Consider the following 25,618-nt stretch of genomic DNA (forward strand, 5'->3'; position numbering starts at 1 on the left):
ACTCTGCTCCATCACTCTCTTTCACTGACTTTGTAATAAAACCAATCCTCTCGAGATGGAAAGGAAAGAACCCGCTCATTCAGAAGATCCGATGCACGGGGCGTCATCCTCATCGACCTCTCCACATTTAGATGATTATGAAAGCAGAACCAAAATGCTGAAAGGATATGATTATGAAGTATTCTTGAGTTTCAGAGAGGAAGATACTAGCAAAGGTTTCACTGATCATCTTTATACTAGCCTTATTAATGCGGGAATTGTCGTGTTTAGAGATAACAATGAGCTCCGTGTTGGTGAGGAGATTGGTCCAGAGCTTCTCTACGCTATTACACGGTCTAAGATCTTGATCCCAGTTATCTCTGAGAACTATGCTTCCAGCAAATTGTGCCTTTTCGAGTTGGCTCAAATGTTGAAGAGCAAGAAAAGCAGAGGGCAAATAGTGTTGCCCATATTTTACAAAGTGGAAGTCTTGCAGTTGCAACATCTTACAGGGAGATGGCGAGATGCTATCAATGCACATTATGAGAATTTGGACAAGATGGTTGTGAACGAATGGGAAGAAGCGCTCAAAGAAGTTGCTTACATGAAAGGATTTGAATCAGAGAGAATTGATAACGGGTACATTACACTCCTCCAAGGCATCATTTAGTTTCTCATAGCTAGATCTTACGTGAAAAAGAACATAAATATTGCCATCCTATAATGAGATTATTATGGTTTTTTGGCAGGTATGAATCAGTATTGGTTAACTTTGTCATCCGCAAAGTTATGAGCGAGTTAAAAAGACTTTTTATCCTAACTATTCCTGATTGGTTGGTGGGAGTTAATGATCGTGTGGCACATATTATGAGCTTGATGGATCCCGAATTCAAAGCTACAAGGATTATTGGAATTTATGGAATAGGAGGCATTGGTAAGACAACTCTTGCAAAGGTATTATACAATAAACTCCAGAGTCACTTTGAGTACCATAGCTTCATGGAAAATATTCGAGAAACATCTCGACGCAAGGGTATTGAATCCATACAAAAGGAGCTCATTTATGATATACTAAGAAGTCCATATGATGTGTCTAATGTCGAAGAGGGAATCAGTGTCCTCAAATCTCGATGTATAAGGAAAAAGGTCCTCATTCTTCTTGATGATATGGATGATAATACTCACTTGAATGCTTTGATTGGAGATGGAAGTTGGTTTAAAGCAGGAAGTATAGTTATCATCACAACTAGAAACAAGAGCATTCTTGATGAGGGTGGGGTAGCCTACGTGTACCTTCTAAAAGAATTGTCTTTTGATCAATCATTGATTTTATTTAGAAGACATGCATTTGGAAAGGATTTTCTTCCGAGTTACTATGAGGTTATCTCTCGTGATATTGTATGTGTTATTGGGGGTATTCCATTAACTCTTGAAGTTATAGGTTCATTATTATATGGAAAGAGAAGAGAAATATGGAAAGATACAATAGAGAAATTAAAGTGTGTGCCTTCCAAGGAAGTGCAAGGGCAGTTGCTGATCGCTTACGAAATGTTGGATTTTGAAGTACAACAGATGTTTTTGGATATTGCATGTTTTTTTATTGGATCATCCAAGCAAAATCCAACTTATATGTGGGATGCTTGTGGTTTTTTCCCGAGAAAGGGGATTGAGACTTTGAATTTTGTGTCCCTAATTAAAATTAGCGATGATGGCAAGCTTATGATGCATGATCACCTAAGAGATCTCGGAAGGGAAATTGTTCATCTAGAAAATCTAAAGAAGCCTCAAAAGCGTAGTAGACTGTGGAATTATGAAGAAGCCGTAGATGTGATCAACAACAACAAGGTAAGACTTCCTCTGCTTGTCTTAGTCAGTGAGTTCATCTTCTCTTTCTTGTTTGTGATAAAAATAATTGTCTGTCCTAAGTCCCGAATACTTGCCATTTCTACCAGCATAAAAGAGTTCTTTCGGCTATTTGTTGTTCTTGCCTAATTCTAGGACATAATTGAGAAGCAATTTATTGGTTATTGGTAATTGATATATATCTTTATCGCAGTATTACAATGAGGACACTCTCCTCTGTAACTTCAATGCAACAACAAAATTACAATAAGATAATATTTGACAGCACTTTCAGAGAAAGCTTGACATCTATAATTGTTGGGGCCCTAATTTGTTTGATGCGCATGTTTGATGTTTTGATTCCTCTTTTGATTAGTTGCGAGGTCTTTTCTTTTATTTTTCTTTTGTCTTCTTATACTAATTTTGACTTCTTCTGTGTTGTTTGCTACGATAGATGAGACCTCCATTCATTTGTGACAATTAGCTATCTTGGTTCATGTATTTTTCATGTTGGGTTAGGTACAGATGTTGTCTGCTAATTATTATTGTTTGTGCAATTTAGTCCCCTTTCTTCGTCCCTTTTTTTTTTGGCTCATTGTAGTCCTTTATGTTTCACAGTTTGCAATCGAGTCCTTTGCTGTAAACCGTTAGTTAATACCATGAAGTTGCAAATGCCATTACCTCCAAAGAGAAGTGTCTGGTCCAAGAATATTACTTCCAATAGGCATCTATTCATCAGAATATTAGGAATGTACTGTTAAATGTCATTTTTTTTAAAGAGAAATTCCTTTTCATGCAATAATAAAGTAGATAAAACTAGTCGAAGGGGTACTTTTGCTTCAAATTCAACAAAGAAGAGAATCGTAGTAGCATAACAAATTGCACTGTTTAAAAACCAATGGAGTCTAACTTGTCACTAAAAATGTGAAAAATGATGCATATTCAAATGCACTATTTTGAATAGAGGTTTTCGTTAATGATAATGTGGATAAAAACTCTATTTGTCTACATATTTAAAATGAACATACTATTTTGATGAAGTACATAATACTAACAATATATTAATTTTAAGATCCTATGTTAACAATTAAAAAATGATGTATGGTCAAGAGTAAAGACCATGAATCTAAATGACTACGTTTTAAAAGAATAATAATATACCTAAAAATTATGACATTTATGTATAAATTGATACACCTTAAAATTAATTCTCAGGTCCCCATTTCGGTAAAAAGTGTGTACAAGAATTTTAGTGGTGAGATGACATATTTATTTACAATTATGTATTGCCAACGTTATTTTTATACTTAATTTGTGGAACATGTATTTTCAACAAAAACGTGTTAAGAAACGTACATTTCCATCACATAATGACGAGCTTTTTTTCGTCGAAGAAACAAAACTAAACTCTCTAGCACGATAGTTGTTAAACTTGGAACTTAGATATTTTGAAAATATATACACAACTTTTGTTTTGCAGAGAATCATGAAGGTTTATGTCTTAGTGATCAAATAACCTTGCATTTAAAACACTTTAGAAATTTTTAAAAGAATGCCAATTAGTAATAAAACTAAAGACAAATTTGCAAATGCTTAGATAGAAATGGTATTAACATAATATATTTCAATATCATTTTTAATTCAATAATCAAATTTAGGATAAGAAATAATGTTGATTCAAAATTTTTGTAAGAAATGATCATCACATAAGTTGTAGAACCATGCCTTTACATAATACCAGTTAATAACATTCGTATATTCTAATATTATTAATTGCACAGCTGGAGATAGCTCTCATCACTTTGTAATAGTTAAATTTAAATCAAAATAATTTTTCTATTATTAGAACTAAATGTGAAGGTTAATATGCGTAACATTAGTGAAGAGTGGGTTAATTCAAAACAATGCCTCATTTGAATACTTTTAAGTTTACTTTTGGGATAAACGCACTTGGAATCCTAGAACTTCTTATGAGTATTGAAATTTTTAAAAGGTGTAATCGAGTCATAAAACGTGTTTGATTCGTGCAATCGAGTACCTTTGTTAGTTTCCACATGACATTAACATGTCGCCAAATGGGTATGTCAAGAAGAAAAACCTAAATATTAAAAAAAAAGAAAAGAAAGAAAGAACAAGATCAAATGCTGGGTTCTTTAGAGAGGTCTTCAATGGGTTGGTGTGTTGGGGTGGAGGGTTTTGAAGGGACACTGCAGCTGCTGCCGCCTTGTGATGGCCATTAAAGGGACTTAATGAGGGCTTGCTTAGGAAGCACCAACACTCTTTGAGAGTTTTCATGACGTGTTGGACACTTCGACACGTGTCACAGGCCGACAGATTCTTTGGCCGCGGAACGGCCTGTGTGGCGCCTGGCAAGTGGAATTCGCTAGACCAATCTTCTTTCTATAGTTGTTCGCTATAGCTGTTCCAGTAAACAATACAATGAATACTTTTTTGTACAAAATCGTACCACGCTCAGCTTCGCTTGGACGTCTAGTCTATTGAGTGAGATGGCAGATCTCTTTAGGCTCAACAATTAGTTTCGGCCTACCATGGCCTCGTTAGGAGAGCAGCATCAGCTCCCGACCAGTTTGTGCACGAGAGGCCAACCCCGCCTTCAGAGCTCCTAAGTGATATAATCCTCCCATCCTAAAACTCCTAGCACCAATCATCCTGACGCCACTTTCATAGGTCAGTTGTATTCGTCTCCTCTGCATTCTCACTCTTCACTCGATAACCCCAAGCACCACTTACAAGTGTCACGAGTATGAGAGGATTCACGGAACGTGACATCTCCCCCACTCAATTTCGCGACGCTCTCACTGCGATCTGTTTCGTCGCTTCCTTGCATCCCTTAACCATTGATGCACCACTTTTGGGATTTCATATTAAATGGTCACGCTCGCCCAACAAAATAGGTTTTGCTCAATTGGTAGCTTCTTTTGATCTTAGCTGCTCGGGCCATTCTTGGTCACCTGCACTTTCTTTGGCAAGTGGCATTTTTCGCTAACCGCATTTTTTGGCAGTACCATTTTTGCTTACTAAGCATCTTGACCCCAGCAAACCAAATGGAGGTTCTTTCCTTGTTGAAAATGTGGCAGTAGACTTCTTCTTTGAATTCACCGATCGATCCAAGAACGTTATCCCCATTCAGCGAGGATTCGGTTCTTCTCCAACTCACTATCCGCTCGTGGAGGAACCGACTCTTCCTAGTGCCCCAATTGTTTTACTAGGAGCTGAGAGCCGCGCTTTGTCTGAGCACCTTTTGCCCCGACGATTCACTCTCCGTCCTCATAGGACTGAGTAGACCACTAGTACTTCTCAGTTCAACCCACACTAGAGCGAGGAGTTCGATTCTCAGACTCACCCACTTACTGAAGGGATTCTTGCTCTAATACCATGTGTCTCGGGCTGATAGATTCCTTGGCCGTGGAATAACCCATGTGGCAATTGGCGAGCAGAATTTGTCAGGCTAGCCTTCTTTCTATAATTGTTCTAGCGAACAATTCGATAAATGCTTTTTTGTATGAGATCGTACTACGCCTAGCTTTGCTCGGGCGTCTAGTTCATCGAGTGAGATAACAGATTTCTTTAAGTTCAATAATTGGTTTCGGCCTGTCATGGCCTCGTCAGGAGAGCGGCATCAGATCCCAATCAGTTTGTGCATGGGAGGCCAACCTCGTCATTCAGAGCTCCTAAGTGATATAATCCTTCTATCCTATAACTTCTAGTACCAACCGTCCCGATGCCACTCCCATGGACTAGTTGTATTCGTTTCCTTTGCATCATCACTTTTCACTTGATAACTCCAAGCACCACTCACAAGTGTCACGAGTACGGAAGGATTCACAGATCATGACACATGCTTGACACTCAATCAATAGTCGTTGGAAAATTCAATACCTGGTCAACTCTCCCGACACTTTCTGACACGCGAGTGTAGAATTTTGACATGTGATTCTAACATGCATAGCATCAATTTTAAAAATTTTCAATAAATGATGGGTTAATATGTAAATATGTAAAAAATAAAAATAATAAAAATAATAAATGGGGAAAGAAGAAAATCTAATCTTCTCTTCTTCTAACTTTCACTTCTCATGACACACAATTCACCCTAATTTTGTTTTTTTCTTCTCTTTTGACACATTCCGATACGCGAGTCCAGAATGTGGATTACTTGTTTTTTTCTCCAAGTTTTATGGACTATTAAAATAAAGTTGAATTTGTCAAATTAAAATAATAAATAATATTAACAAAGTGTGGATTAATGTTTTTAATGTAAATTTATTTTAGGCTTTTATTATTATTATTTATTTATTTGTGAATTTGAATTAAATTAATATGATTAAAATAATCATAAAATGATAATTTATCATGTATATGTATATACACAACATGTTCTATTGTGTCGATGTCGGTGTTGGGGCCTGCAACCCTTGCCCAGCCATATCTAGGTTAGGGCCTCTAGGCCCTTTGTGTAGTGGTGGATGAGGGCTATGCAGTAGGGGGCTAGAGCTCGCGTGGTGGTTTCTGTGACTTATGCTCCTCATAGGTGGTGGTGCCATGGCTTGTCATGCAGAGGTTGTCTTCCTCATGAAGCTCTGTCTTGAGCTCCACTTTCTTGAATTCGTGGTAGTTGTCTCTGTGGTACTTGCGAAAGATGATAAGAAGGAATGAAATTAACAGAAAAATTGCACACTTGTTCAAGAAAATTTATTTGAAGGAGGCTTGCTTAATGGCAAGAAACAGAGATCATGAATCTTGTCAAAGTAAAACATTTGCTAAAAAATTACAAGAGGAAAATTAAACAGCGACCATGAATCTAGTTAAAGTAAGAATATTCCAAGAAAAATACAAAAAGAAAATAGTTAGGGAAAGCTTTGGAATTGACGGAGAGGAAACACAATTGTGGTTATGCAATCCTGGAGCACAATGCTTGAGTTCAGGGCGAAGGTAGTTTATCCAGCACACGATCCTTGCGACTGTAATGCGAGGGCCGACTGAACCTCACATGGTGGTGGCGAATAGTCACACCCCCATCGTGCAACATGAGGATTGATGGCCCTCGACAACAAAGGCGATCGCCTCTTCATCAAATACTCTCTCACGTGACTGCCTCTTCAAGATCGTCTTCGGAGGAGATATCAATAACAACTTGCATTCTTGACCTTTCTTTCGTTTCTGTTTCTTGATTGATTGTTGATGAGCCGATCGTTTTTCTGTCTAATTTTGAAGCATCTGGCTGGTTTCACATTGTCTCTTTGAGACTTCACGTCCGTTATGGGAATTTTTTCGTTTTTTTTTTTTTTTTTTTTTTGTCGTTGTAGCATTTTTTTTTTTTTTTTTATGTGGCTCCCATTTGTCGCCACGTTAGTGTCATGCAGTCTCAAAAAATATTTAAAAAACCACGTCAGTATTTTCTATTAGACAAATTGGACGAGACTAATAGAGTTACTCGATTTCATGGATTGAAAAAGTTCTAGCATTTGCTTGCAATTTTTGAAAGTTTAAGGACTCATATATATTTTGATAATATGTTTTTTCTAATGATTTTCTTCTTTTAATTTTCATCTTACAAATTAATATGCTTTTGAACTGTGTGATGATTAATTGTCATTAGTATCATGAAAGTTAAAAGGCACGCAACTGAAAGCAATTATAACATATGGATGATTTGTAGAAGCATCAAACAAGCATGTACAAAAGTCATGAATATCTTTCAAGTTAAAAACACTGAATGTAAACATTGAGATGCAAAATATAATGAAGTAACAAGATTATTGAAAAAAAAATAATACCCATGCTTTTCAGCGAGCATATTTTTGCACAAATGAAAATGTAATCAACTAATAGAACACTGCTTAGAATTGAAAAAAGGTTATTTATCAAGTTATTGATAAAAGTACAACAAAAATGTACGAGAAACTTTGAAGGAAAAAATAAGTAGTGTCTGATCTGAAAAAATGAAAGTTTGAAGGAAAAATTTAAACCAACAAATAAATCCGTATTTGACTCATGATTTGTGCTCAATGTGCAATTAGTCACCTAAAAGAGACGAATCTGAGTTCATAAAGTATTTGGTTACAGCGAAAGAAAAATGGATGAGACTTGAGGTCCTTGAGCATTCAATTTAATCATTCCTCATGTTCAATTTTGTTGTGAGTAAGATCTCATTAATCTAAGGGCAAATTTATCAAAACTTTGGATGACTACTATTTCTTTGTAACAAAATCAACACGACAATAAAAAAATAGCATCAAACGTCTTTAGTAATAAAAAGAGGAGTTACAATAATTTATATAGCATTTGATGTATGAATCATTCTTCTTTCATGTATAATGAAAAACTCTTATTGAAGTAACACGTGATATGAAATGAATGTAAAACACGTGGGCGCTTTTGGGATGACATTCTCGTTTTCATTTTGTTCCTCAAAATTGCAAAGAAGGTACACTAGAAATAGTGGAGGGATTCTCCAATTGGGATATTTTAATATTGATACATGTTTTGATGGCAAGTTTCATAGATTAATTTGGACTACAAGAATCATGTGGTTTCATATATAAAATATACGAATTAGGGTTATGCTATTTCACTTATAAAGGGCATGAATTTCAATAAATATTTTTTGAAGTACCGTGCGCATGAAGAGAGCCCTTCTAGTGTAATTTCGAAGGATGCGGTTTTTGGAAATTAAAAAGGTGCAAATTACAAAGGGCATAGCTGGAAGAGAAAATGTTCAGGAACAACCTCTTAAGCTTCATGTTTTTGCATGGATTAGATATATAACATGCAATTACAACTTGTCATTTCATGAAGTTGAAAGTGAGATGACAACAAATTGAAATAAGCATCTTTTCTTATATATAGTTGGTCTCATCGCATCATTCGAAACTTACGGTCCCCAATGTTTCCTAATGGCAGGGCACTAGTAAGATTGAGGCCCTTTGTCTTGACAATGGCTGGGGAAGAAGAACGTACACTCGTGAACAATTTAAAGAATTGACCAACTTGAGGTTCCTTCAACTGAGGGGTGCGAATCTCGTTGGAGATTTCCAAAACTTGCTTCCTAGATTAAGATGGCTTCAATGGGAGGATTGTCCCTCAGATGTCGCAATGACCAACTTTCATCCAAAGAAATTAGTTGTGTTCGAACTGTTATGGAGCAAGATTTTGGAAGATTGGGCAGGTTGGGGTCTACTCAAGGTAAGTTATAGAGAAGTCATACCTCTTGTGAATAATCACATACTGTTGGAGGTCCAATCACACCAAATTCTCCTATCTTTCTTTCAGAATGGTTTAATATCCTCCCCTAGATTAAGGATTTTCCTTAGATATAAGAGCAATTTGTAGGCACCTAAACATACCATAGGCTTCTGTCCTCAATATCTTAAATCGGTGATATCTTTACAAGCAATCATACTTAACATTAGACACACTGAAGAAAAATCTTTTTTTTTTTTTATTATATTAATTAAAATCTGTTGAAAATATAATTACAATATTTGTGCCTATCTTGAGGTTTTTAATTTAAATAGTTTATTGCATCTAAGTGAATTTCTCCCCTCGTAAAAGTATGTGTTTTAGCGATTTGGTTACATTTTTCGTGTCAATCTTCTTTCCTGAGAAATGAAATGTTACAACTATTTAGATAGTGTTTATGTACGTTCACACAAACTTTCTAACTACTTTAAGGTACCATTTGAATGGTCATAGACAGAATCTATAATTTTTTGAAACGAAACTTCACACTGCTACTTCATAATAAGTGCATTGCTTTATGGCAGTTTTTGTGAGGGGGAATTATATGTTATTTCTATGAGTGATAACTAGTTGATATTTATCTTAGCCGAATTGGAAGATAATGTTACAACCAAAAAAAAAAAAAAAAATGGAAGATATCCCTAATGCAATAAGAAAATATAGTTGACACTTATATATCCCTAACATTCTTTCCGCAAAAGATATGCTCAAAAAATATTTATATGTTGGGGACGTAGCCAAACATTGTCGTTTGAAAAACATCTAAAATAAAAAAGAAACGTGAAGTAGTGGGGCATATATATATATATATAGTCCAAATAACAAGAGCATGGCTGTTGTAGTGGTCCAATCTCATTGAGGTCTCCTTTCTTTCTTTCAGATGGCAACTGAGCTCAAAGTTCTCAGCTTCTCACATTGTCGGTCTTTGAGAAGGACTCTTGACTTGTCCAATTTCAAAAGCTTGGAGATTTTGATTCTTGAAGATTGTGAGAATTTGGAAGAGATTCATCCTTCTATCAGGGACATCAAGACCCTCATCTCCTTGAATGTCACAAGATGTAGCAAACTGGAGAATCTACCTGCAGGAGTTGGTAGAATGGAAGAGTTGAGGGAGCTTATATTAGATGAAATTGCTATACAAGAGATTCCTATTTCAACAAGTTATTTGATGAAGCTGGAGACTCTAAGTGCTTCAAATTGTGGACAACTCACTCAACTTCCAGAATCCATGGGCTCCCTCATGTCGTTAACTCAGTTGAACCTATCTCATTCAGGGATTGAAGAATTACCTAAATCCATGGGCTCCCTTGTGTCGTTAACTCAATTGGATCTATCTCATTCCGGGATTGAAGAATTACCAGAATCCGTGGGCTCCCTTGTGTCGTTAACAAAGTTGGACCTATCTCATTCAGAGATTGAAAAATTACCTAAATCCATGGGCTCCCTTGTGTTATTAACAAAGCTGGACCTATCCCATTCACGGATTGAAGAATTACCCGAATCCATGGGCTCCCTTGTGTCCTTAACTCAACTCGACCTATCTCATTCACAGATTGAAGCTTTACCAGAGTCCATTGGTTTTCTACAAAAGCTCAAGACTCTTGATGCCTCCAATTGTGAATGGTTAGCTTGCATACCCAACTCCATAGGCCATCTAGGATCTTTGCAATGCTTGTTATTACGGGAATGCCGCTCGTTGATAGAGATCCCCATCTCAATCGGAAAAATAAGATCATTGACAAAGTTGGATTTAAAATCTACAGCGATTGTAGAATTACCTGATAGCATTGGTTCTATAAAGGAGCTTGAGACTCTTGATGCCTCTTATTGCGCATTTTTAGCTTTCCTACCTAACTCCATAGGGTATCTAGAATCTTTGTCTCTACTTGACCTAAGATTTTGTGGAAATCTTGCTCAACTTCCAGACTCTATAGGCTCCTTGGTGTCTCTGAAACGTTTGTTATTACAAGAATGCCGGTCATTGAAAGAGATCCCAGACTCGATTGGAAATTTGGCTTCATTGACTGAGCTGAATTTAAAATATACAGCGATTGCAAGATTACCCGAAAGCATTGGTTATTTGAAGAAGCTTGTGACTCTTGATACCTCTTTTTGTGCATCCTTAGCCTACATACCTAGCTCCATAGGCCATTTAGCATATTTATCTCTCCTTGACCTAAGATTTTGTCCAAAACTTGCTCAACTTCCGGACTCCATAGGCTCTCTCAAGTCCTTGCGACGCTTGCTATTACGAGAATGCCGCTCGTTGAGAAAGATCCCTGACTCGATCGGAAAGTTAGCATCATTGACTCAGCTGGATTTAAAACGTACAGCAATTACAGAATTACCTAAAAGCATTGAATAGCTACAGAAGTTAAGGATCTCTAGCAATTGTTGAACTCACATACCCAAATTGCCTGGTGTCATTGGAATGCTGTAAATTTCCAAAATCTAGTTGAAGTTCAACTAGATTCTTGCAGAGTTTGCAACTTCCTCGAATTTTTGAAATTGGAAAGGTCTGGTAATCCCTCAATAGATGGGCGACCAGAAATATCCAATCTTTGGAAATGTTTAATATCTCCGTATGATATTAAAATCACCGGACCTTACAAGTTCAACACGTCTGGGGGAATTCTATGGTGCACATTGCTGGAATCTAGTTAAAAATTCGCGGCCTTGACAGGTTGGATTTCTCAAAATTGTCTTTTGTCATCCATTATGAATATTCATCCTCGACATGTTATTATCGAGAACCAGACTCTCATTAATAATTTTTTACAAGTTCTGTATTTGAAGGTGGTTGTGCATATTCGCAGGTCATCTATGACTTGTTTGTTTTGTTGACATGGTGAGTTAAACTTTTATTTTGTTTGATTCTTATTGTTGTTGCTAGCAATATCACCTAGATGGGGATAAATAGCTGATTCTAAATGATTCTTGACAAATCAATGTGGAAATAAAACAGTCAAGATGAATATTGTCAAATTTTAGTGAAATTTGAATCTGAATATTGACAATGATATGATTATTACTACTAGTGTGCCAGACTTAATCAAAAGTAATAAAGAAAGGTTGAGGGATAAAGGAAATTGCACACAAAAATTATAGTGGTAGCCTACGTCCATTCTCCAATGCTAACGGCCTACTAGCTAGATTTCACTAGACAATCAATGAGAGGTTGTAGATGTGAGTGATGATTCTCAAGTTTGGGATAGCTCTCACTATTTCACACTATCACTCTTTTCAAAGCCTCTCAAAGATTACAATTTGTATCTCTCAAATGACGAATGTAAGATCGAATAGCTCTTCAACTTAGGAATTTTTTATTCTGGATCTCTTGTTCATTGACAACTTGGTCTCCCTTTATATTCCTCCACTTCCAAACTGACTGTTGGATAGTTTTTTAGAGGATCATCTTCCAATCAACCTGTTGGACAAAATATATCAAGAAGATTGAGTAGTTGTTGATTGATAAGATCTGAATCTCACTAATTTGGTTTCCATAAGTAGAGTTGTTTGACTTTATAAAGTATCTTGCCTTTGGAGATATCGTCCGTCAATCAAGATGTTTTGCTTGAGGAATTTTATTGCAAAATAATCTTCAAGATTGGAGATCAATCAATATTTTCCAGGTATAAAAGCTGTGACAATATAAGTTCTTGAGTTTACGTTTGAATATAGTCTAAAGTAGGTTTCATAATATGGTGATATTCAGCTTTAGCATAGAGTCCGAACTTTGATGATATCCACGTATAAGTTTTGCTGAGCTCTATACTGTAGCTTTGATGATATCCATAAGATGTGTTAATAATATCCACGAAATAATAATCTTAAGCTTTAGCCGCAGCAGTGGGCAGAGTCTGAACATAATCAAGAATGATATAGACTTCTCTTCAAAGATAGTTACTGAAAGAAAACACTTCTGCTTTTATCATATTCAAGATGAACTATCAAAGCTTTTGTCATCTTCAACTTATAACGGTAAGTTTTCTCAATACTTATGATGTTGGGCATACTGGTTTATATGCGACATTGATACTGTGGAAATTACAAGACGTTGAAAGAGCAAGCAGCTCTTCAAGAAAATCCCATTGGCCATAGTCATCTCATTTTCTTAAGGTGGAGGATTGAAATCCTACACTCAGGAATGACGGGAATTTGCTTGCTTTTCCTGATTGCTTGAATTGGTTTTTTATTGTTTTTGCAATATTTTCACTCTATTCTCGTATGACTGTTCAAAGTAATTTAATGATTAACATGTGGATAATTAGGGAAGCTTCTGGGGGAAAAGTACAAAAGCACATAGGCAAATGGGAGAGATCATACTGCTTGTGGCGTTCTCAATCCCGAGAATTCGTCGGGTTCCTTTCAAGCTAATTTCATAGGGTGTGAATTTAATATGCTGCAAGTTTGCAAGAGTGAATTCAAAGTTTCATTTTCATTTTGAACAATGAACTGTTTATGTGTTGAGTTTGATCCTAGCAAGATTCACATCGTTTATCCTATCACCACCCAATTTACTCTTCTGCTTAATAGTTATTCCAATGATGGGACTTTTTCGATATGCCAATGGCGATTTTGTTCTAGTGATGCTCTGTTTCGACTTTCCAGTATGCAAGTTTTTGTCTCCTTCTGCTTTCTTTTTTTGTAACATTCTTGGTCTTCATGATACTGAACTGAATTTCAGAATTTCAGAGGAGAACACAATGTGTATTCCTAAGAAACTTATGAACTATTACGAGTTTGAGCAATGTTATCGGTATGAATCATGCCGGAGTTGTGAGATGAAGCCTTTCGAACAGTTTATTCATTTTATGATGTAGCAACATCTCACAATCTATGAAGAGTATATCTATATCTAGTACAAAATAATGATCCCCATGTATAGTGACTTAGCATAATAAGCTTGTGGCAATGGACATGAACAGGACTAGCACTGCAACACCGAGAAATGAAGCATCACTTTCAGGGTGTGGCGGATATGTGGTGGCGCTGGTGGTTGGTGCTTTTAGTGACAGGGATCCCTCTGGAGTGAAGGTCGGGCCAGTGGGAGTTCCACTAATGGTGACTGCTAATTTTTGGCCCTGAGAGCAATGTTCGCCTTTAGCAAAAGAGTAGATAAAGTAATACTCGCCGGCATTACTGAAGGAAAAGGTGGCCTGTCCGTTGGTTAGAATGATGATCAGAGAAGCGATGTTGCAGTTGACGTTTCCCCCATTGACATGCTCATGACGGTGTGTGACCGTATATTGAACACTGCAAAAATAATGGAAGATCATCGGCATCAAAGAGTGAAGTTCAAATTGTATTATTTATTTGAACTTCTTACAAAACAACTTCCCCCAATGGGTCGAGAAGAATATGCCACACTTGTTAATCTTCTTCGGCTATGTAAGAGCGTCATGGCAAATGGAGATCAATAGACGTCATAGGAACTTGAAAATAACGGCGAGGAATAACCGCCTTCATGGAGTAAAATGCTCACCTAAAACATCACGGACCTCGAAGGTGAATTGGCTCACCCGGTCGGAGCACGTGATTGTGCTAGAAGGAATCCTCCATGCTGTAGAACCTCCCATTATATGAGTCGTTGCCTCTGCATTCGATAAAAATGCTGCAATGCGTTAGTCATTTTGGCTTGGCCTGTGTTATATTTCATACTGAGGTCTCTGATGTTTTGTTTTCTTTGTTGAAGGTGGCGTGTTTGAGGGCATACTTTGGTGGAAAACTAATGTTGCGAAGGCTATATATGTAATGTGCAGTGAGGCACTATCTTTGTTGCTTCGATTGAGTATAATATTTTTCGAGTGGTTGGTGAGAGAGACTAAGATTGAAAATAATGGAAGCCGGTACTATTCATTCACCGAAGAAGAAAAAGTCAAAGTGATGCATTCACATCTGTTTTTTCGGTGGGGTGTAACTAGTCAATTCTATGGTGATCTGTTCACTTTGTAGATCATTCTACCAACTCGTCAGAATATTTGTCTAATCAACATTCACTCAATCCGACGAAACACGTTGCGAAAAGGCTAGAAGTTCATATCATATTACATTAGTCTACATCTAGATTTGCAAGCTTCATGGCATTATGAGGTATCTGTTTCTTCATACTCTACAATAACTTTGTAGAATAACTGGATTGGAAGAAATTACTGCTCAAATCGCTTCTCTATAGCATACTGCTTATATTTTGAATCGCCTCATGTGTCTTAAGTCTTCAGATACTACTACATAAAGAGCAGAGTTGCTAAAACATGGATTACTTTATGATGTTCTTAATTGACCAATAAAAAGAGATCTGGCATTGTGAGTCTTTCCACTGAAACGAGAAGAATCGAGACTCGGAAGAGCAATTTTAACCGATGTTATCTAGGAATTAGCTGAATTTGTTTGTACCATGTGTCTCAAGACTCTCGACCTCAAAAAGTAGAGAACTATGCTTCAGTGTGTAACCTCCGTATCTATTCATAAACATTAGTATTGACATACAAAATAACTCACAACAAATTAAACATTGGAAACAACTCTCACAATGAAAGAGATAAGTATTACATCCTACCAATCCTATATGCGCTCTTCACAAATTCCATCGATAACTTGCACAAGTATGCATGGAAAATGCGATTTCGGGGGTTGAAAATAGCGAGAACAAAACTTTTGATCAAAAGAAAGTGTCGAATATAGCAAAGTCATGAAAGTAGGAAACTTTCTCGTGTCACGGATCAGAAAAGTCATTGAAAAAGTAGCACCCCATGGACTCCCATGCCTACCCTTGATTTGACAAAGTAACTGAAATATAGCAATGACATATGCACCATGATAGGTGAATCCTATGATAAACTGTAAAAGAGATCAATCCAAACCAAGTTATCTTGATGTGAAAAGGAAAAGAACCATAATTAGTCAAAGATCGCGGAGGCACCAAGATCAATGAGGATTCTCCGAAATTTTTGGACTTCATCGTATGGAATAAGAAGTTGTTCAGAAGCAATTATGTATTGAAAACGAACTACTGTAATTGACTGATATCGATCGAAAGGCCGATGTTGTATTAACATGCAAGATTCTACAAAGAGCCTGCAACTTTTGCTAGCCGTTCAGAACGCAAGCATATAATCTTTCAATCTTTGGGCTTAATAGGATCGACAAATCTTCAATTGAAAGTTGTCATGAACGGTAACTTATTTAGATTGCTACTTCTTGGCTTTTGGTTAATTTCTTTCTTTTTTTAAATTGGACACCAGAAATGGCACAGGAGATGGTCTCCTGCACAATTAAGAACGGATATCAGCAGGCACAGATTAACTAATATGTTAGACTCGAAGGATTTAAAATTTCCAATCATATTCAATTTCCTGTTCTATATTTGATCAAATGATTTTTTTTTTCCTCTTCTCGACTTCAACTTTCTCAATGTAACTGTGAATGGTTTCTGTGGTTGTAGCTTCGAGCGGTTAGAGAAAAAGCAAAGAAAAGAAAAGAAAAATTCATCATCATTTGAAAGGGCCTAATTCCATTAAAAAAAAAAAACCCAAACTTTAGGTTTATGACATGTTTGGTAACCGGCCAAACAATGTTTATTTTTACTCTTTTGTTCGGGAAGTAGTTTTGGAACAGAATTGCGTTTGGTAAAATTTTTGTTTTCCAGAAATAGATTTGGAGTAGAATCAATAAATAAAAAAAAAAAAGTTGATTCTTTGTTCCCGAGAACAATTCTAGAATCAAGTCTACCTATTTTATCTTTTTCCTCCTCTTTCTTCTTGTTCTTCTTCCCTCTCTCTTTTTCTTCAAGTGTTGCTGCCACCATCGTTGCCGTCTGTTGCCACTGTCGCCCCTCGCCGAATGCCACCACCCGCCACCCACCGTCGTTGGTTGCTAATGAGCTCACCGGAGGCTCACGCAGCCACTAGCGAGGCTTGGAGCCGCCAATGAGACTCGGCTCGCTGGTGGCCAAGCAGCCTCACTCATGGCTCCCCCAACCATTGGCAAGTCTCGCCTAGCTATTAGCGAGGCTCGGCCGATGAGGCATGGTCTCACCGAGGGTCGGCAACGCACTAGTGAAGTTGTCACCCTCGTTTGGACGTGTTGGTCATCCCAAGGTCAAGCGACCGGCCACCTTGAAGAAGAAGAGGGAGAGAAAGAAAGGAAAAAAGAAGAAAAAAAGGAAAAAAATAATAAAATTGTTTAAAAAAAAAAAAATGATATGAAGTAGGAATTGAAATTTTGCTATATATAAAATACATATTTAATTTTTCATTTTAATTTATTCTTTAGTATTTATATTGATAGTTTATTATTTACTATTTAATAAAAATTTGATTAGTTAATATTTTTATTACTTAGTACAAATATAATTAATCAATATAATTTCTACGATTTGATAATAGTTTAGAATGGAATAGAATTCTAAATTCTAATTCTTTTGAAATTGAAAATATAATATAATATAATATGATATTTTCACTCATAAGATAATTATATTGGTGAGTGGTCCAATATCAAATTTACACTCATCTAAAAAGGTAATTGAAAAAGAATTTGAATAGAATTTTTATGTAGTTACCAAATGCATTTACGTTCTTTTTCTATCTAGAATCAGAAATTTTGTGTAGTTACCAAATGCGTTCTTTTGTCGAAATTGTTTCCAGAATAGAATAAAAAAATCATTTCGATCGAAATTGTTCCTAGAAACAGAATGGTTACCAAACACGTCCTTAGTCTCGATTTTACCTAGTTTTTTTTCTTGGAAATTCTAAACTTTATGTCTAGTCTCAAATTTGCCCGAACTTTTTTTTTTGTCTTAGAAACAAAACCACAAACTTTAGTTTTTGTCCCAAATTTGTCCTAAATTTTGTTGTGTAAAAAATTCACCAACTTTTAGTCTATTCTCAAATCTACCCCATTGTCGACATTTCCATATTGATAATAAATCCACATCAACAATGTGACACAACAAATTATCTTTAAAATAAAAATGCTCTAGGATATAAAAATTAGGGACAACCGACCGTGACTTTTGGATAAAGAGCTAATGGGAACATATGTAACACTAAAGTAAAACTTGATGATTTTTCTTTTCTCAACCAAAAAATAAAGTTTGGGGTAGATTTGAGATTAGATCTAAAGTTGAACAGTTTTTTTAGATAAAAATTTTTTGGAGTAGATTTGGGACTAGACTTAAAGTTTATGGATTTTTCTAAGATAAAAAAGGTTCGGGATAGAATTAATACCACGCCTAAAGTTTGGGGGTTTTTAGGGAATTAGGCGTATTTGAAATAAGGCTAGTCCAGCCCACCTAAATTTCAGCCTCACTGGGCCGAAGTATGAGACCGAATCTTTGCGGGCTAACAGAGATTTTTAAGAACCGGGTCGGGGCAGTCTGATTCGGATTCAATTCGCATCTTTTCGGTGTTTCGGATCCCCGATTTCTCTTCTATTTCATTTTTTCATTCCTTTATTCCCCTGAAATTGCGTCTTTTTTGTTTATTCCATTTCTGGAGCTTGCCTTCCGATTTCTGGAGGCAGATAAGATGGTTAGTTGGCGTCCTTGCTTTCAGATCTACGAAATCTACAGCTTCTTTCTTTTTGATTGAATCGTCGTTTAGCGTTTGTCCAATTTTCATGCTGGTTCGTGTAGCGGGACGGTAGGGCTTAGGCAGGTAAAAAAGGAATGGCTTTTTCTCGCTCATTTCCAGTTATAATCTTTTACCCTTGCTTAATCATGAAATTTGGTTCCTGCTTTCGGGTTGCTAGTTTGCTGGGTTGACCCATGCGGCAAGTAATTGATAGGTCAATTGCTGGCTTACGTATTAGTCCTGGGTAATGGTATTGGGCAACTGAATAAGGGGATTCTCTGTTTTTACCTAAACTTCTTACTTTAGTACCGTGAGTACTGAATGTTGGTGACATTGTTGAGTTAGAGGAAGCACAATCGTGTAAAGTCTGACACCTACTTTTATTATTTATTGAAGTTAGACTTCTCACGGGAAATAAATTATTCAAGTTGGCAAGATTTGGAAGAATTGGTTAAAAGATGTGCTCTTGGAGCTCTCTAATGAAGGAATGTCGGAGTTTATATTCCTGTGGAAGTTTAATGGCGCACCTGTGTGAACCAAGAATGGGTAAAAAGCGAAGAGTTAGCCCTGTGATATCCTTTCTGGCAGGATACTTGTATCTACTTATGAAGTGAAATTGATTAATGTCAGCAAGTCATCATTACATAAGTTGTACAAATTGAGTTTTCACCGTAAGCACTTAGCGGTGTCGCTTGCTAGGAGAACAAGGAGGAGATGGCAAACTCAATACGTAGAAGTTGTTCAAAGGTTACTTGGTAACTTAATGGAAACATTTAGCACAGATTAGTTATAGGTAACTATTTGCCCAGTCCATCCAGTCAACTTAAATTCGTTGTGTTGCATATTATCTAGAACACTAGTTGAAAGTCATCAGTACAGAGAACAGAAATGACTCTTTCAGCTGAGTAGGAAAATAATGCACAAAGCTATGTGGATATGTTGGACACCACAGTACTAGCAGTTACTAGCAAAATACTTTGAACTTCTAATTTTACAAGATGGATCCTCCCTTTGGAATTGAAGTAAAACATATCTTATTGAAGGATTGAAAAATAGTTATCCTTAGTTGATGATGCCAAAGAGACAAAGTACATTGTTTTAGTTAATTATTTTTATTTTATTTTATCGTCCTTTTAGGGTTTGATGAAGTCAGTAGTTGGTGCTTCCACTTTGTTTATATTCAGGGTAGTAGATTTGTTTTAGGATTTGAATTATCTCGTATAGGGATGGATTTTTTTTTTTGGTTTGTGGATGGATACGTACTTCGTGCCTTGTATATTATACGACACTTGGGAGAAAAGAAATTGAGATTGGTTGCTAGAGGAGTGATTCAAAGTACATGATTCAGGGTTTGATGTTTCTACCACAGACAAACTAGTATACGATCAATTAAAGATGAACTATGAGCACCGGTTGTCACTTCCCATTGCAATAAGTGTTTGCTGTGGAGTTTCTCCCTTGCATGAGCACAGCATGTGTTAGGTTTGCTAATCGTGAAACGACTATTAAAAAACGGGAGCCAAGATTATTATGTTCAGCCTTCTACCAAGTTCTTGGGCATGAACTTTTATTTTCCAGCTCAAAGCACTCTTTGCCTTCCTCTTCAAGTGATAATAAAGGAGTCAAAATTGTTTGACGACAATGGTTCTTGTCGTTTTTAATTGCGTTAAATTGTTTTCTCCTGTATTCAAACTTTTTTGTAAGCAAAGAAGTACGTTTATAAATAATACATTTCTTTGTTGGGAGCGAATGGGATCCTTTAGGTTACCTATGTCCAAATATTTGCCTCTTCATGTCTGCTTTTAGGTGATAAGCTGGAGGAATTTTTGCTCTTCATTGATGATATCTCGTTGTTATGCTATGCTGAATGCTGACTTTATGACTAGTAGCTATTAATTGTATGAACAAGTTTTCTACCTTAAACATTGTTTTTAGGAATGCTATCTTTATATAATGCAACTAAAAGGGAAAATGTCACAAATGGTCCTTGAATTATGACCCAATATGCAATATAATTTTTGAACTTAATTTGTTTAGTGTGGCCTCTAAACTTTAGCTTAATGTGCAATGTCATCCTTTAATTTTTAATTTGTTTAATGTGATCTCTGAATTTTTAGTACATGTTCAAACTTTTTCTTAGGTTATATGAAAATTTTCATTGTTGTCCATAAACTAAAATTAATAGAAGGATTATATTGATTATTATCATATAGTTTAGAGATTAGTTTGAACATTTACCGAAAGTTCATGGACCTCATTGAACAAATTAAAAATTCATGGACCACATTACATATTGGGCTAAAGTTCCAACGACCAAATTGAACAAATTGAAAGTTTAGAGACCACATTGCACATTGGACCAAAGTTTAAAGACTATTTGTGCCTTTACCCCGCAATTAAAATTATGGAAGTGGGCCACATCGGATATCGTTCCTTGTTGGGTTTAGGAGTAGGATCATTGGAGATGTAGAGTGGGATTCTTGATCCAGTCCCAAATATCCTACTTAGACTATATGATTGGGACTCAAACCTCAGAGTACGCAAATTAGGCCCAAGTTCTCATTGTGCCTGACCCATTGTATGTCTAAAACAGTACTAAAGGCCAAACCTGCTACTTAGGGTATGCAAACATTGGGAATTGAACTATAAGGGGTTTATAAATGAGAATGAGGTGTTGGTTCCATCCTGGATTGGATTGAATAGCTAGACGGAAGATATAATTGGTTGTTGTGGCAAGGATGAAGATACTATACAGACCTGGGAGAGTCCATAAGCTTTCAGTTGGACAAGAATAACCTTGTATTGCCAGAGTTGGAAGTGGGTTCCACTTTCATGAATACTTGGGATAGGCCAAATGGGAGATCTGCTCTGCAAACAGCAGTGCGGCACAATGCCATCACCTTTGTACAGTAACCATTTCTTCTGGCTGGTGACAAAATTCTTCTTGTAAGAGCATATAGTTCTTTCCCTTGTCTATTTCTTTCATCCTCCCGTTTTCTTATTTTCACTGCCATCATCATATTGTATGAATCGCTTCTCTTTTTTTAAGGTCAAGTTTGGGATATGTTTCATGATGTTTTTATTGGAGAAATTATATTGCTTGTATTATTTGCAAGTTTTCAAGTGGGGTTCCTCTTGATAGAGATACTTGTATTTGTATTGCACCATCCTACTACCCCTTTTGGTTCCTTTTTTGACTATTTTTCTTTGTAGAGTGAAAAATATTCTTTGCTGTTAATCAAATTGTTCAACTTGAAGTTGTGATTGTGCTCTGGACATAATCAAGTCAATTATGGTGAAATATATGTTGGTATTCTCTTTTTAACAGGCTGTGATAGCAATGGTGCAGCAAGCTATGCAATATATTAACCATACACTTGATCTTGAGACTGAGGTAGAGCTTGATATGAAACTTAATTGTTTTGCTGCTGGGAAGGTGATTATATGAAATCAAACCTTTGTAGCTTATGTTGACGAGCAATCCATTTTGGTAGCATGGGCTTTATAGGTAGTTTCATTATGCAATATGTCGAAATTGAGTAGGGGTGAGCATCGGTCTATGGTCAACCTTTGACTGGCCCAACCCTACTAGTCTTAGTCCGGTTCCTAAGGAGACTGGGTCAGTCCTTGGTTCTGGGACCTTTAGATTAACACTGTGTGGGTTGGTCCTTGATCTTGAGAGTTTAGGGTTGGTCCAACCCGGACCAACTCTAACTATATATATTATATATAATATATCTAAAAAATATATTTTATATTATATATCTAATATATTATGTATAATTTTTTATTTAGAGAAAACCTTAAGTCAAACGGTATCAATAGTAGTAAACGGCTCCTTAGTAAGGAGTCCAAGTAATTTTACACTGTTATTTAATAGTTTAGATTTTTAATGTCTTTTACAGCATCGACAACTATAATTTACAAATGAGGAAAATGTCTATCTGAGGGTCCTCACGGCGTCTAAAACGGCGTAAACAGCTTTTCACGGTATCCTCCTCTAATACTCATTCTCTTCTGTCTTTTTTGTCCTCTTAGTCTTCAATTTGCCAAAATTAAAAGAAACAACTTTCTCGCTCGCCGCTTGTTGCTTGACAGTAGCCTCGCAAGCTTTTGATTGCTCGTGCCGCTTGCTGTTTGTTGCTCGGCGCTTGCCCCCCTTGTTGCTCGGCGCTTGCCCCATTTGATGCTCTCCAATCGCTTCTTTTCGCTGACCTCACTTGTTGCCAAACCCATTGGATCACTCTAATCCTTGGTTGCCTTTTCAAGGAGTACAAAAAAATGAAATAAAAAAATTATCGGTTGGTCTCAGTTTAATCCTAGAACTAAACCGAACCTATTAGATTAGTTCAATCCTCAATCGCATTTTTAAGGAGTACAAAAAATAAAAAATAAAAATTATCGATTGGTTCCAAATTGACCTTGAAATTGGTTGGACCAAATCCATTGGGTCAGCCCGGTCCTTAGTCGCCTTTCCAAGGAGTACAAAAAAAAAAAAATTATTGGTTGGTTCCGGGTTGACCCTAGAACCGGACCGAACCCATTGGGTCGATCCGGTCATCAATCCCAAAAATTGAGAACTGACACTGTGCAAGTTGGTCCTAGGGTTAGGGGGTGGACCAGCTCAACTCGGACCATGCCCACCCTTAAAATTGAGAGAGCAAGGCTGATCAAGAAAATTGCAAAAATAAAGGAAGAACGGGATCTTATAGCAGAAGCTGCTGATTTGATGCAGGAAATTGCAGTAACTAGAAGTTAACTTCTGTGATCAATGATCTTATAATCGGGGTTTCCTTGTCCAACATTATGATGGGTTTGAATTGCTGCTAGAAACTTTTGAGGTAATGGCAAAGATGGAGAAAAATGCCTTTATCCTTTAACAAGTACGGTTTTTTTTTTTTTCTTCTTTTGGTTCCTTTTAGCTACTCGTGCACTATTACTATGATGTGCTTTCTGATCTATGGATTTTGTGGGTTTGTTTGTGCTTGATTGCCAGGATTATGCCCGTGCACAGATCCTTTCCAGGAAGATCAGCCCCTGAGTGTTTGATGCAGATCCTTCCAAAGAGAAGAAAAAGCCTAAACGAAGTGAAAATATGTGGAAGAAGCACCAACTGATAATCTGTCATCGTCTGGAGTTGAAACAGATATCCTATCAACTCATGATATGGTGAATTGGTGTTTAGACTTATTCCAATGTTTTGTCTACTATCTTTTCATTAAAATGATTTTCATCAATCAAAAGCTACCTGGTATTCAGTTTGTGGTTTAAGCTGGGGCTTCATTTATCTGGCATGCAGTCTTTTTCCTATCTAGCTGAATTGCAAACTGTGACATTAGAGATGGGGATTTGAATCAGTTTACCTTGCAGTGATGTGGCCAGAGATGTAGCTATTACTCACATAACAATGATTATCTTGAGATCTGCTGTTGCTATAAGGCGATATATGAGATACTATCAGGGAAGGAATCCCAGAGCAGTGAATACCAGTAAAGTTGAGGCTTCCTTAAGTCTTCACTGAGTTTTTTTTTAGGTGCAGCTGTTTAGTCGGTGATTTAATTAAATGAAGGTTCTAAGGAAAATCTGCTTGTACGTACTTCCGTCACCACATTATCTATGCAGTCAAGCCTTCCTAATGCTATTTTAGAAGATGAAATATCTCAGGAATTGCCCTTAGGTGCATCTTGGACGTGTTTCTAGATAATTAATTGTACATCTTCTTGCAATATCTCAATAATGTGTCATAGAATTTGGTGACTGTGCCTGTGATATTTTAACACAGGTTGCTGCTGAAACAATTGGTCACAATGGAGGTTATACAATGGACTGCTCTTTGGAGTACTTTTGAAGATGAATTGGAGAATGAGAAAAATATGCTTGGAGCACACTTGCGGAAGATCTTAGTCAGAGAATTATTGAACATGTAATTACAGATCTTTGTTGTTTTTCTTCTTTTCATTGGTCATCATTCAGAAGTGGCTCACTCTGCTTCCTGTAGAATATTATTGTCTTTTGGAAGTATTACTTGTGGATTTTTTTTAAGAGACTTGTAGATCTGTTATGCCTCAGCATCCAGGTCTGAATATGTTGAACATATGTTTATTTTCTTTATCGATGTCAATCTTTATGAGTGATTGCCTAGACCCCTCATTTAACCCTGAGCAGCCTCTCTGCCTGTGATCCTTGATGGGGCATGGTTGCTGGACTTGGATACAAAAGAGGTTTTAAAGCCGAAGGCTTGTCATAAGGTTGAATGTGTTGTCTTTGTAGTTTTGTTCCATAAACATTTCTGACTGACTCATGTGTACACTGCTCAGTAAACTTCTGCTCTCTGTAAGTGTCATTTTCTGGCATTGTGAAACCATTTCTTGTCCATGGAGCCTGAAATTCTGATGCGCTTTAGAAGGTGGGAGCAGCTCTGCTATATTGCTAAAATAGCTGAGCAAGCTTTTTCTGCTAGTATTAACACTCACCATTTCCTGTGTTACAATAGTATATCTTGTTATTTGAGCTTTCTTAATGTTTCAGAAATCTATGTTGCTGAATCACTCAAAGAAAAGGGCTCCGTTTTTGGGTTTCTGTTACCGCTGTTGTAGATAGATCTAATTCACATGCCTCAATTTGTTAAATCAACACGAATCATCTGATCAAGAGACCATATAATGATAATTATACAAGCTTGTATGATATTGTATCAGCATGACCTGTTCTATATTACCATTTTAGGAAGCTGAGAAGCATTTCTGTAGTGGTTTGTTTCTAAGTCCCTGGTGGCAAAGATAGCACAGCCATCTGGTGTTGTCTGTTTCCAGACAACAAATGACTGCAATGACATCTTAAACTTGTGGGTGACAAATTTGAAAAAGCTCCTTGATGTCGTGGAGAAAGGTTGCCACCAAATCCACAAGATAACCATTGTTCATAAGGCTGCTTTGAAGCTTGAAGATGTTCCTCGTTGA

The 25,618-nt window shown here is 36.7% G+C and overlaps 1 pseudogene; it reads left to right on the plus strand.

Annotated features, from left to right (window-relative positions):
* The first annotated feature begins 55 nt into the window (after positions 1-55).
* Positions 56-25,618, plus strand: LOC120293976 (annotated as a pseudogene).

This window comes from Eucalyptus grandis, chromosome 5 (genome assembly GCF_016545825.1).
Source record: "Eucalyptus grandis isolate ANBG69807.140 chromosome 5, ASM1654582v1, whole genome shotgun sequence".
Taxonomy (NCBI): Eukaryota; Viridiplantae; Streptophyta; class Magnoliopsida; order Myrtales; family Myrtaceae; genus Eucalyptus; species Eucalyptus grandis.